General features: G+C 36.0%; 1 long non-coding RNA gene across 1 annotated transcript; it reads left to right on the forward strand.

Annotated features, from left to right (window-relative positions):
• The first annotated feature begins 2,388 nt into the window (after positions 1-2,388).
• LOC113357402 lies at positions 2,389-6,356 on the forward strand. The gene is made up of 4 exons (XR_003363608.1): positions 2,389-2,813; positions 5,011-5,283; positions 5,378-5,698; positions 6,099-6,356. It is a non-coding gene; the product is annotated as an uncharacterized LOC113357402 (long non-coding RNA).
• Positions 6,357-13,172: the final 6,816 nt, after the last annotated feature.

The following is a 13,172-nucleotide window of genomic DNA, read 5'->3' on the forward strand; positions in this document are numbered from 1 at the left end:
AATATCCAAGTGTTAATCAATGAAATCAACAACAACAAGGTCGGATCTCTAATTGATTAAACTTCAACGCACAACCTGTATTATTTCAAATTATAAAGATAAAACAATATAATGCGGAAATTGAAATAACACAGACACCAGAAGTTTTGTTAACGAGGAAACCGCAAATGCAGAAAAACCCCGGGACCTAGTCCAGATTGAATACACACTGTATTAAGCCGCTACAGACACTAGCCTACTCCAAGATAACTTCGAACTGGACTATAGTTGAACCCCAATCAGTCTTCCACTAATTCAAGGTACAATTGTACTCCCTACGCCTCTGATCCCAGCAGGATACTGTGCACTTGATTCCCTTAGCTGATCTCACCCACAACTAAGAGTTGATGCAACCCAAAATCGCAGATTTGACAATAAACCAATCTGTCTCACGGAGAAAAGTCTATCAAATGATAAATTTGTCTCCCACAGAAGAACCCTAAAGTTTTATTCCGTCTTATGATATGAAATCAAGGTGAACATGAACCAATTGATAATACGGTCTTATATTCCCAAAGAACAGCCTAGATTAATCAATCACCTCACAACAGTCTTACTTGCAATAAACAAGAGGACGTCGAGGAGTCACAAACAGTGAGACGAAGATGTTTGTGACTTCTTTATCTTGCCTATCGGAGAACTCTCACGATCTCAAGTCAATCAATATTATTGTACTCGTACGATAGAAGATGCAAGATAACATCACACAACTACGATAAAAGTAGTATCGGTCTGGCTTCACAATCCCAATGAAGTCTTTAAGTCGTTAACCTGGTTTTAGAGAAGAAAACCAAAGGTTAGAGGATAATCGACTCTAGCGAGCGTACTAGTATCACACAAACGTGTGGGGATTAGTTTTTCCCAATGCTAGATGTCTCCTTTATATATCCTTTCAAATCAGGGTTTGCAATCTAGGTTACCTTAGTAACTAAGCATTCATTATTCACCATTAGATGAAAACCTGATTTAGATTCAAGCTAATATTTCTCAACAGTTAGATCGAAAACTTAGCTTGTCACACACACTTGAAATATACGTTTACTGGGTTTGTGAAAACCGTGCCCAAACGTGTACGTGTATGTTGGTTCAATATAGTAACCAACTGGTTAACCATATGAGCATTTCATATTAACCTTGTTCTTCTTCACCATAACCTAGTTCAATTCACTTCAATACGAACTAGTTAGAGAGTTGTTCAATTGCTATGAGATCTTATGTAACTACATAAAACACAATTGAAACAAAGATGATTCGATTCGATTGAATCGGCTCATGAACTTTATAGCCACGGTTTGCATACTGCATTCCTTAGTAATTTAAGTTTCATGTTCAGAGCACATCTTTAGATCATAACCCACTCAAGTACGCAAGCAAGTTCGCGGACTTAAGGCAACCGGCGGAGTTTCCAAACTCAGCAGAAAATATCTGCAAAGAGACTTCCGCCAGTTCGCGGACTAGGTTTGCGGACTGAGTTCGCGGACTTGTGCTACACGAACGAATTTGGAATCCCAGCAGAAACTCTCGGCAAAGAACTTCCGTCAGTTCGCGGGCTGAGTTCGCGAACTGAGTTTGCGGACTTGGCAAAGCCAATTCCTCCGGTTTCTCTCAATCAACAAAGTTTGCAAACTTCAAATTAAGGAATAGGACTTATGAACATATGTGTTTCCACACAATGCTTATATCCATCATTGGTTATATTGACATAAACTCTCATTCCAACCATTGAAACATTCTTAGAGAACGTTATACAGTTGTTACACTATTTCTCGTCAAAGCGATTTTCATACACTAGTACAAATATGGACTTTGGTGACAGTTCAAAATCCAAAAACATGACAGTTCACGAGTGAACTGTCACAAAAGAATACTATATGCTATATAGATAACAGTTTTCTAAGAAACTGATACAAATATTAGTGAACAATCGTAACAGTTTTGAAACTGTTACGGAATGAATATACAATAACAGTTCTTTTTGAGAAATGTTGTCTTACATTGGTTTATAATAACAGTTATAAAACTGTTGTGGTTTTCAAGCTATGTTAACTGTTCTACATAGGAACTGTCATCAAAATATTTACATATATATGACAGTTCTTTTAATTACCGCCTCTTCCATCTACAGCAACTGTTTTGAACCAAAACTGTTGCTATCCTTATATAATCTAATGAAGGATGTACAAGCAGTTTAAGTCCTTGGCCATTATGTAGTACGAGTACGAGTAGTGGGTCTGTTTTGTGTTTGTGGGTCATTTTTTTAGTTCCTAGATGTAGTATGCGGTTAGCTTGACACGTGTTATAAAAAAGAAAGAAGGAAACAGTGAGGACACGTATAACTGCTCTGCCTTGGTTTGGTCAGGGTAAAGAGGGAAAAATAAATAAGATTTCATTTTCTCATATGCTTTTAGATCTGGGAATTTGTGTGCTCTAAATCTCTTCCTCAGAATCTATTCTTCAGGATTGACTGATTTGAACTACTAGTTGTAGAGATCTTTTCGTCAAACCCTCTCAAATCTAGGACCTTGTAAAATTAGTTTTATCAAATTTGCTAGTTGTTGGCACAATCATTTGAAAAGAGCAAATTATATGAAAAACCAAAATTAGTTTTTCTCATTTTGAATTATAAGATGATCAATCAAATCGCTCACAGATTTCCTTCCACCAAAATCATACAAATAAATCACCAGTTCAAACTTCTTCGAAAACGCCATTGAATCGATCAAATCACTGTCCTTCTCACGCAAAATAGATCAAAAACAGAGAAGTTTCATTAGGTAATGTTCTTCACATCTCTATACTTATAACTTTCTCTCCTTTCATTTCTATGACTCGGTTTGGTGTTTCTGTATATGGGTTTTATTGTTTAAAGAGATGGGTTTGTTGTAATAGTGATTTGCTGTGCTTAGTTGAATTGATTTTTCAATATTCAATTTTGTGTTTTCAAGTGTTTGATGATTTGTTGGAGAGAAGGTTCTAATTACTAATATTCTTCACGTTGAGTGTTTGATAATGTTGGAGTAATTTAGTGTTTACACTGGTATTGGTATAGGATTAGGATGTATCACTAGGTTCCCCAATTACTAGTAACTGCTGTCATGGCAGCATCGACATAAGATTTAACCTGGTAATGCAGTAAATTGGAAGAAATTGTTGTTACTTGTTTCTGGCTTAGTTTATGACTGACAGGAATCGCTCTTTAGCCACCACAGGAGGACCTTGTACATTGGTCAACTGGAATTAAAATTTGGAGATGAACCAAAATTGGATACTGTGTAGTAGTTTTTCAGACCCTCTTTTTGGTTCGATCCTTGGGTTATTGTCACAAATCGAAAATCGGAAAGGAAAGAATGGATGAAATTAAAATCTGTATGTATCATTACCATGGATAGTTATTTATGCTTATGTTAAAAGTGTATGCATCATTAGTATACCACCAAAGAGTTACTTACCAAATGGTACCAAGAAGTAACTACGCTACTACCAATAACAAAAAGAAGAAGCAACTGTCCAACTTCATTCAATAATTTCTTGTTTTTGGGCAGGGGCTCTGTATAAGCTTCATGAAATCATTGTTGTATAATTTGGGTAGCTATGAGTTTCTGGCAAACTTACTCCATTTACCTGATAATTCTCTTGTTCTTTGAAAACTCGTTGAGCGGTTGTTATTTCTTCCTCCTTACCGACCCACAACCTCTTGCGTGTAATCTTCAATTGGTATTTTCTTCATGTTTACATATATTTCTGATTGCTTCTTAACCAACTTACCATGCTGGCATGAACACTTCTAAGTTAGTTTTCTTTAACTTAAAATACTGCACTTTTTGTATTCTTGGGAAGATTCCTCGTCTTATTTGTTTGTCTCTTTACCTTATCATTGAGCCTCGTGATATGCGATCCCCCCTTTGGCTGAAATCTTCTGAACTTAATTTTGCCGACTTAGAACTCAAATTTTCTAACATTGTGTCGAAAGAACTTTTTCGCAATGTCTTGGTTATCTGCTGAACATTGGGTGCTGAATAACGGTGTAGGTACATTCCCCACCGCGTGCGCGCCGATTAGTAGATTATCTTAAATGAAAGAAGATGCCGGAATAAAGAATATAGATGGTTTTGCCGCCCCCTACTGCTGCAGCAGTCATTTAGTTAAACTTCTTCTAATCAGTGATAGGGGCAAGTCTTTCATCTACTTCCTAATTTTGAATTTTAGAAAATTACCCCATGAATAATTGTATTTCATTTTACTAGTGCTTTAATCAAGTGTGATTTCATCAAATTGTGTTGTGTGACTGTGTGTATAATATGTTAGTTGTCCTCTTGATCATGTATGGATTTGCTTGGGTTATTTGGGCTAAGAATGATGCACAATTTTTAGCTGATGATTTGGTTGAAAAATGAGTTTGTTATGGTCTGATGATGATTGTCATTTAATTTCTTCTGTTCGATTTGGGATCGAGATGCTGTATGTTGGTTTGGTTCACATTTCGGGATTAATTTAGTGATGATTTGCGGATGACCTTAACTTAATCATGAGATAATTTCTGCCACTCTTATGTCATTCAGTTAGACTCATGCTTTAAGTTGGTGAAACATATGCCAGTTAATTGATTCTTCGGATGTGCTTATTATACATTTTTTGTCACACGTAATTGATTATTTTGTGAATTATTGCCTTATTAGTGGATCAGTACCTAGATGAAGTGCACGTTGCCATCTACATCCAGAACATTATTGTACTTGATTCATGTCTAGTATATGTCCGATATCTAGGTCCTTGAATCCTTGTTACCCTGAAACCCCTTAAAACCTACTTTTTGTAGTTACTAGCGAATTACTCAGGGTTTTAACTTGCTGCAGGGCAATCCTAGTCATATACTTCACCCTTGAATAGTTACATCCTTACTGTTGTCTCTTGCTTCTTTTCTTGTTTCCAGCTTAGCATTAAGATCTTTGCTTATATATAATGTTTTCGCAGGCATCTAGGATGGGTGCGTTTAATTCAAATAAGGAGGTGATGGTCTGTTTACCTTGTATTACTCGTTCTAATCTGCGTACTGCAAATGTTTTTGCTTACCGTGTCTTCCGGTTTGCATACTCCTTAGTTCAAATTTTGTTTGTCAACAATAAAGTTTGATGTGTAATCTGGGTTGCACTTGGTCTATAAAAAATAGACGGAGACTTCATTTTTGTTTCTCTGTTCTACGTGATTCAGATGGAGGTGCAATAGAGATGCACAGGGATTTTGCTGGTAAAATTCAGAATCTGAAAAATTCCAACAGAAGGCCATTTCATTAGTATTAAGGTAGTCACTCACATTCGTTTTGTTATTTTCCATGATATAGGAATCAATTGGGGAAAGGAGGATGCTTGTTAATCTTTGCAGACTCAAGTGCAGTTGAAGGATCTGTTAAAATCCTTGGGAGCTATTCGTCCAATAGAGAATGGACTGGGAAACCTTTCTAATATTGCATCTTTATTATGTTCTTGCAGGAAATCTTAAGTCGTCCTGTAATTGAACCCCTTTTGGGCCAGAGTTATTGGGAATAACGATGTTAGCGAACCAAACAAGCTCTGAAGTCCGATGCTGTTACCCAAGCGCTCATGTGAATTAGGCTAGATACATAAATTGAAGGTTTTACGGAGAACAACATCCTGGGCGTCAGGTTTGTTCATATTTTAATTTATTTATTTATTTTCTGAAAATGTGTATGCTTCTATGTTATGACAATATTTTCTAATTAAGGTATATCCATATTCCAATGTGCATCAGGTTTGATCCTTCGACCTTCATATATTCTATAAATTGCAATTATAACGATGTTTATAAGTAAGAACGATATTTGTTTGTCTCTTATTCATTTTCATTTGTTCCATTTTTGCCAAATGCCTTTATAGGTCTGGACTAATCTGGATGATTTTTCCGAAAATAAAAATTCTTGCAATATGTGATACTTTATTCAGTTATGTTGCATTTTGAATAGTTGAGTCCATGGAATGCATTGTTCGTTATCAAATCTTTTCCGTCATTTCAATAACTGCGAGTTAACAATTGGTACTTTGCAGGCATTGCGAAGGCGCTCCAGAAGTTCGCTGGGATGGCTGCGACTATGCAAATTCTTCTGAAGAAAGCGTGAACAAGACCCTACAACAAGAGGGGCAGCGGAAGCTACTAAATTGAAGACACTAAAGTTCATGATTTTCATCTCACTAATGAAAGAATGATATTAATTTTATTTATTCTGATCCTTTGTTGTATCGTTTTGTTAACCTTGAATTTCAATGACAACGAAGTGTTTAAGAAATAAATGTGCTTTTTCTAGGTCTGCTCTCCGATTTAAGGTATCATTTAACATTAAATCACAACTAGTTCTATGAGATGGTAGTGGTGTGGAATATCTGTTACCTTGGAGCTTGGTGTATGATGACGGTTTTACTAATAATATGTCATATATTAGGGCTTATGCTGACAGTTTATCTAAAAACTTCACATACCATGATAGTTTCTTCGAGGAACTGTTACCTTAGCAGAAGAATTTGAGTTTCCAGTGACAGTTCTATGCAAATGTTGTTACCGTAACTTGTCAACAATGACAGGTTTATGAAGAAACTGTTATGTTACTATAAGAAATTGAATTTCTGATGACAGTTCTGTTTAGAAAATGTTATCATAAGTTGTCAACAGTAGCAGGTTTACTAAGAAACTGTTACCTTATAGTCGAATTACGTAACAGTTTCTTAAAAATAAGCTTATTATTCCAATATAAAAATAAGGATGTTATTGGTAATTTTGTGAAAATATATAAAAATTACAAATGTTGTGGAACAAAAAATAACCCTAATATATCCTTTAAAATGAAAGGTGGGAATATTATTAATATTGGCAGTGGTATTCAACTTTGGGTAATAGTGAACCCCCTTGAACCTAAATGTAACTCTAAGCCCGCATATTGATTTAGATTGGATAAATGTGAATAAAAAGGTGGGAAAAAAAAGGAGTCGAATAACATTTTCGCATTAATAATAATTTTAAAATCCCATAAAAATTCATTTAAAAAAGGTGGAATAAACTCTCCCCATGCACTTGAAAAAAATCAAATGAATAAAATAGTACAATAATGCCCCTTTTCCCAAAATAACAAAGCCACGACAATTTCATGAAAAAAAAGAGTTCTGATACTAACGGAAAGCGACCCGACAAAGACACAGACAGGCTCAACAAAGGCAGGCTCAACAGAGACACAGACCTGCTGTACCTCAGTTTTAAGTTAACATGGTTAGCGGCTTACCTTCTCTCTACTCAACCTCGCACGTAGCACCATCTGCCATATGAAAATTTATTACATAACTGATACGTTGTTTGATTTTGGCATCAGCTTATCAAGCTTTGTTTATATAAAAATTAAATTCATTAATATTTTTATTTTCACCTATCCGCTTTATAACTCATGATTAAGAGGGTGAATCGATAAAGCTTGAAACCCTATATAGTAGATTTGATTTTGATGAATATACAGAGAACTAGTGTAAAAGGTGGTAGGAAAATTACTAATAAGATCTGATTATACAGATTCTAGTTTTGGTAGTTCTTAATGGCGATGAGAGATGATTTAATTTTAAACAAATTTATGTTCCGATTAAATTTATGTACTACAAGTGGTACTTGGGTTTTCTGAATGAGGTATTCGGTTGATACAGAGTCCGGAAATCCAGGATCAATTTAGATTGATGCTGAGATCTTAGATTAATGAAATTGTTAATGTTTCTTATTCAAAATTATAAAGTGATGATTGTATGATTACCCCAAAATTGTAAAGTGATGGATTATTTGAAATCGTCGAGCATCCTACTGAAGTTGAGAACTAAGAGTGTGACGGTTTAAATTAAATTGTGCTTGCAGGAATGTTCTATGCCATTCAGAGTAAAACCAATTGCTAATTCTGAAGTTACTGGAGTGATAGAAATTGATCCAGAGTTTTTTAATGAAATTGGAACTATATGTGTTCTGGTACCTGCCGCCGATGGGGCCGTCATAGCGACTGATACACTGACCACTAGTACCACAGATGGCACTGTAAAACAAGATGTGATGCCGGGAACAAAGGAGCCGCTTCGTAAGTGTGTTTCTTTAATTTACATATAGACGTTGTTATATACTACGACTACTTAGTATGCTATACTGATTGATGATTGGATGCAAGTGTAGGAGACCGGGTGAATGAAAAGATATTCATAGTAGAACACTGTGTTATGACTACAGCGGGAACAAGAGATTTTAATTTGGACTTGGTAGATAAAATGCGTGAGACGGTAATTCTTATACGTCTAAACCTAATTTTATATATATAACCTTATAATAATATAAACAACAGTGAGGGAGCTCGTGGTTTATCCCGTTCCTCACATGGAGTGGGACCCTGATTTGTCTCTCCTATAAGTGGTCCACGTCACATCCCGTGTGAGGAGGAGGACAAACCGCGTGATTATGCCCGCATTAAACTTACCGTTTCTGTGTAAATACACTTCGATCAGCCGATCAAGAAATAAAAAATTTAACCTGAATTTCCGTACGTTTGGTACGGACCACATGTCCTTCCAAAATGACTTGAAGTTGCTATAGCTGGGACAAAAGGCTCATACAAATATGGGAAAAGAGGTGGTAGCCCCTGGGACCATAGATTAGTAGGGGTGTTTTTGTGTGAAGCTACGCATGGGCACCTGTTACTTATCCCCTTTCTTGATGTCCCATATCTGGACTATCTTTTTCGCTTTTGCTTTTGTCCCGTGTTTAGCATTTTCCGAAATGATTAATGTGTACGGATCATCCTGAGCCCTCTGAAATGACTAATTTTGGTCGGACAATCCCTATTTCTCTGGAATGACTAATATTTTACGTCTGGTACAAATCATCCTTATCCTTCTGAAATGACAATTGTACTTTTGGTACGGACTATCCTGGTCTACAAGGCTCTTGTGCGAAAAAACTTCATAGGGCCTTTTATAAAGTCAACTTCTTTTTTACCGACGCGAATGATAATTTTTTATTAATGTACACCTACAAAAAGAAAAATATCTGAAGAAAACTCAAAATATATAGCTATGGGTTCTTTACATTTGTATAGGATCTAGCAATTGGCAGGTGCTTGTGTTAATAATATGTCAATTTGGATTAGTGGTTTGCTAAACTACCTTCTACCGGAGGCTTCTTGTTCGAATCTCTCCAGCTCTTTTTTTCCCCTTTTTTTCTTCATAAACGGTTATAAAAGCAACATGAGCTTGAAAAAAGGCCTTAGGTCAGAGTCGGGCCTGGTGCATCGCACCCTCTGAACCCCCTCAGGACCGGCTTTGACTATCCCCATTCCTCTGTGATGACTAATATTTACGTTCGGTAACGATCACCATATCCCTCTGAAGATGACTAATATATGCTTGTAACTTTTCTTTTAAGCATAATTGCTTTAACTGGATTTTTTTTTCGTGAGTAATATTTCAATAAAATGGAACTACGACTCGAAAAGCCTAAATTACAATACTGGTGTAGAGCCAGGATTGGTTTCTCCTTGTATTAGATTTATCCACTAAGAGTTTGTGATTAATGCATGGAGAGGGATTGTGATACTAATCAGAAACTGAAAGTAAAGCTTTCACAAATTTAGCTGAATAATATGCAATCACATTTCTTATTCTACGAACAAAAGACCCGAAAATTCTTCTTCCAAGAGAGTCTTGATGAGCAATATATTTCAAAAGAGTAATGAGGATAAAACGATAATACCTACTTATGTTTGGATAACTATAAGGGTAGAATGATAAGGACTTTTATGGTAATGACTAAACAAATGTGATAATTTCATTAAAAAAGTATATATTTATAGCCCAAAACATTAGATATATGGTTAAGATTAATAATATTAGATTAAATTTAGGTTTTCATATTCAATGTAAGACTAAATTAACCTTTACAAATTAGGATATATTAAAACATTAATTGGGCGACTAATTTCACCCGTAACAGGTCAACCAGGTAACATGTAGTTACCAACTGTCAAAAAGCATATATTTCACCAAATATGAAATAGTTTAGATATCCCTATTCAAGCTAATTTGATACCTCACTTTCAAAACCTTGATCCAATCCAATGCCCTCCTATTCAATATGTCGCAGAATTAATCGACCCCATATCTCATAACTGGAATCACGATCAGCTAAACATCCTACCCAATACTGCCACCCAACATATTATAAATATTCAACTTCCCCTTAACAACATCTCAGACAAAATTATTTGGCCCCACTCTAAATCTGGTAAATACACCACAGCGTCCGGGTACAGCTGTCTAATCCAGCAAGAAAACAACTCCCTCCCACAACCTCTCCCTCGACCCCCTCCAAACACAAAATTCTTATGGACCTTACTGTGTCCGCCAAAAATACATCTTTTCTTGTGGAAATCTATAAATGAAGGTTTGCCAACCTTCTCTCTACTCCATCACATCAATCTCCCCACTTCCAACCTCTGCCCCCGTTGCAACTCTGAGCTTGAAACAACGGATCACATGTTGATTCATTGTCCATTGGCTATGTCCTGCTGGAACACCCTCTCTAACCACATATCGACAACCCAACCCCAAAGTAACCACCAACCAATTATCATAAACCACCAAACAACGATTTCTCAATTACTGCAAACTCGAGGTAATACCTCTTCTATCATACCCTGTTGTTTCCTTTTGTGGTCTATATGGACAACCAGAAATGAGCTAGTATTCAATCAGACACACTCCACCCATGACGACATCCTGGCAAGATCTTTCGCACAACAACATGAATTTGAATGGGCAAAAGTGACCTCCCCCCAGTTCTCCCCGGGGAGCTTCCTTCCAGATTGACAACAAACATAACAAAATCTTCTACAACCATTCAAGTGGGTTGGAGTATCCCAACATCAGATTGGTTTAAAATAAATATCGATGGAGCAGCTAGAGGCAACTCGGGAATAGCAGGAGCAGGATTCATATGTAGGAACTCAAGCGCGCAAACGGTTTTGGTTGTTGCACAACCTCTAGGTATAACCATAGCGTTAACGGCAGAAACTTGGGCCGCAGTGATAGCAACCAGAGCAGCAACTGAAAGAAATTGGACTAAAGTCATATTCGAGACGGAATCGGAAAATCTCGTGCACTTCATTAAAACTCTAAAGGAAGCTCCATGATATATCTCTGCAATGATTGAAGAAATCATACATCGAATGCGTCAAATCTCATGTTGTGTTATTCAACATAATTATAGAGAAGGAAACCAAACAGTGGATGGTCTGGCAAACTTTGCAGCTGACGGCAGCCAAGCAAGAAACCTATCAACATCAATTTGGGAACAAACAAATTCGGTTTTTTTTAACCAAATTCTTTTGAGCGATTCTATGGAAATCACATTCCCACGTGTAATAACAATTTAGTTGATTTTATTTTAATACATGCTTCAAAAAAACAAAACAAAAAAGGTAACATGTAGTTTTTTTCTCTCCATATTGTTGGGCTAGTATTACGTTATTCTTGTCATATCCATCAAGAGATATTCTTTCATAGAAAAAAAACATTAAATCATGTAAACTACTCTTCTTTGTGTTAGACAAGTCAGGCGATTTCTTCTTGTTTTTTTTTTCTTGAATTAAACAAGATCTATATTGGATCTGCTAGTTAAGTTTCCAAGGCTTCTCCAACTCTCTTTCTCTTTCTTTTTCCTCTAAAAAAAAACCAAAACTCAATAGTTATTAACTGCATTCGAGTTATTTACTATACTATGATTGAACAAATTTTTGTATAATATATTGTACCGATGATCTGTATAAGTAAAATAGGTGATAACCCCAAAAATGTTTTGTGCTAGTTACTTTGAACTTATAGAAGGTAATGAAACAAACATATATTGTGTGAAGAATTCCTTTTCACCTATGCCTTCCATGAAATTTTTGGTTCTCACCATCATGTGAAAATTCTATGTTTCACTAGTGTTTTGAGAGATAAATGGTGTTTTCACTTTGATACTTTTGTGAAAAATCAAATTTTCAATTGGAAATTATAAAGTGAATAATCAAGTTTTCACCTTACTTTTACTTCTATCGTGCAATTCGTAACATCCATGAAAGATTAATTCAAGCTTCACGTAAGAGACTTATTATTTGTATGGTCCTTTATTTTCAGCTAAAAATATCAGCAGCAAACAAGAAACTTCTTAAGGGTGATTCAGTTGCCGAAAAAATACGAAGTAAAATGAGAGAGATAAGAAAGAATTGGACGGGTGATAAATCCAAGCTTATATCTGAAGTTATTTTCTGCTTGTATGAGACCCATACTGAGGTGCGGAAAGTCGGCTCAGAGACCATTAAAGTTCATAAGAGAGTCCCTTACATTGGCAAGGTGACACTGAAAGACGTTGATGCTGATAAAGTTGATAGCCCTCCAATATCCAAGTTTGCTTGTATCGGTTCTTGCCAAGGCTCATCAACTAATTTTCTAAAGAAGGTTCTTAAACAGACAGATAGAAATGATATAAATCTCTCTATGGCGATTCAGATTGCGGCAACAGCTGTCTACGAAGCTTATCTTAAAGCTTTGAAAATTGGCGATCCATCTCCTATTGGAGGGTACATTAGAGGTAAATTTCGATACAGTTTTTCTTTTTCTTTTTTCGGAAGCAGATTTATATATATATATATAATTAACAGGACCCATTAATTAGAGAGTCAATTTTTTTATTTTTTGTTACTTGTTTAATGTTAATATATGATAAAGGAGAAAATGGGTAATGATGAAAAATAAATTCATATCCAGTGTGTATCATTCTACCTGGCTACGGTGAATTTGTGAAAGGCTTTCCTCTAACTAGAAGACGGATACAGATGGACCGCAATGTCACTTTCCAGGATTTGGGGCCTTTATGCAAATTCGAGCCTATGACAGTACCTACAAAGAAGGAACAGCAACGCGACCAGAAACGCGAGAAGAAGAAGAGTAGTTAGAGGTATATTGCCTCTGACTTCTAATATCACTTTCATATAGGTTTTGAACATATGGTCTTAGCTCAATTTACGGCTTTTTTCCTTGGACAAGTAATCTAATGGACCACAACCCACCCACTGT

Source organism: Papaver somniferum, chromosome 3, assembly GCF_003573695.1.
Source record: "Papaver somniferum cultivar HN1 chromosome 3, ASM357369v1, whole genome shotgun sequence".
In the NCBI taxonomy this organism is placed as follows: domain Eukaryota; kingdom Viridiplantae; phylum Streptophyta; class Magnoliopsida; order Ranunculales; family Papaveraceae; genus Papaver; species Papaver somniferum.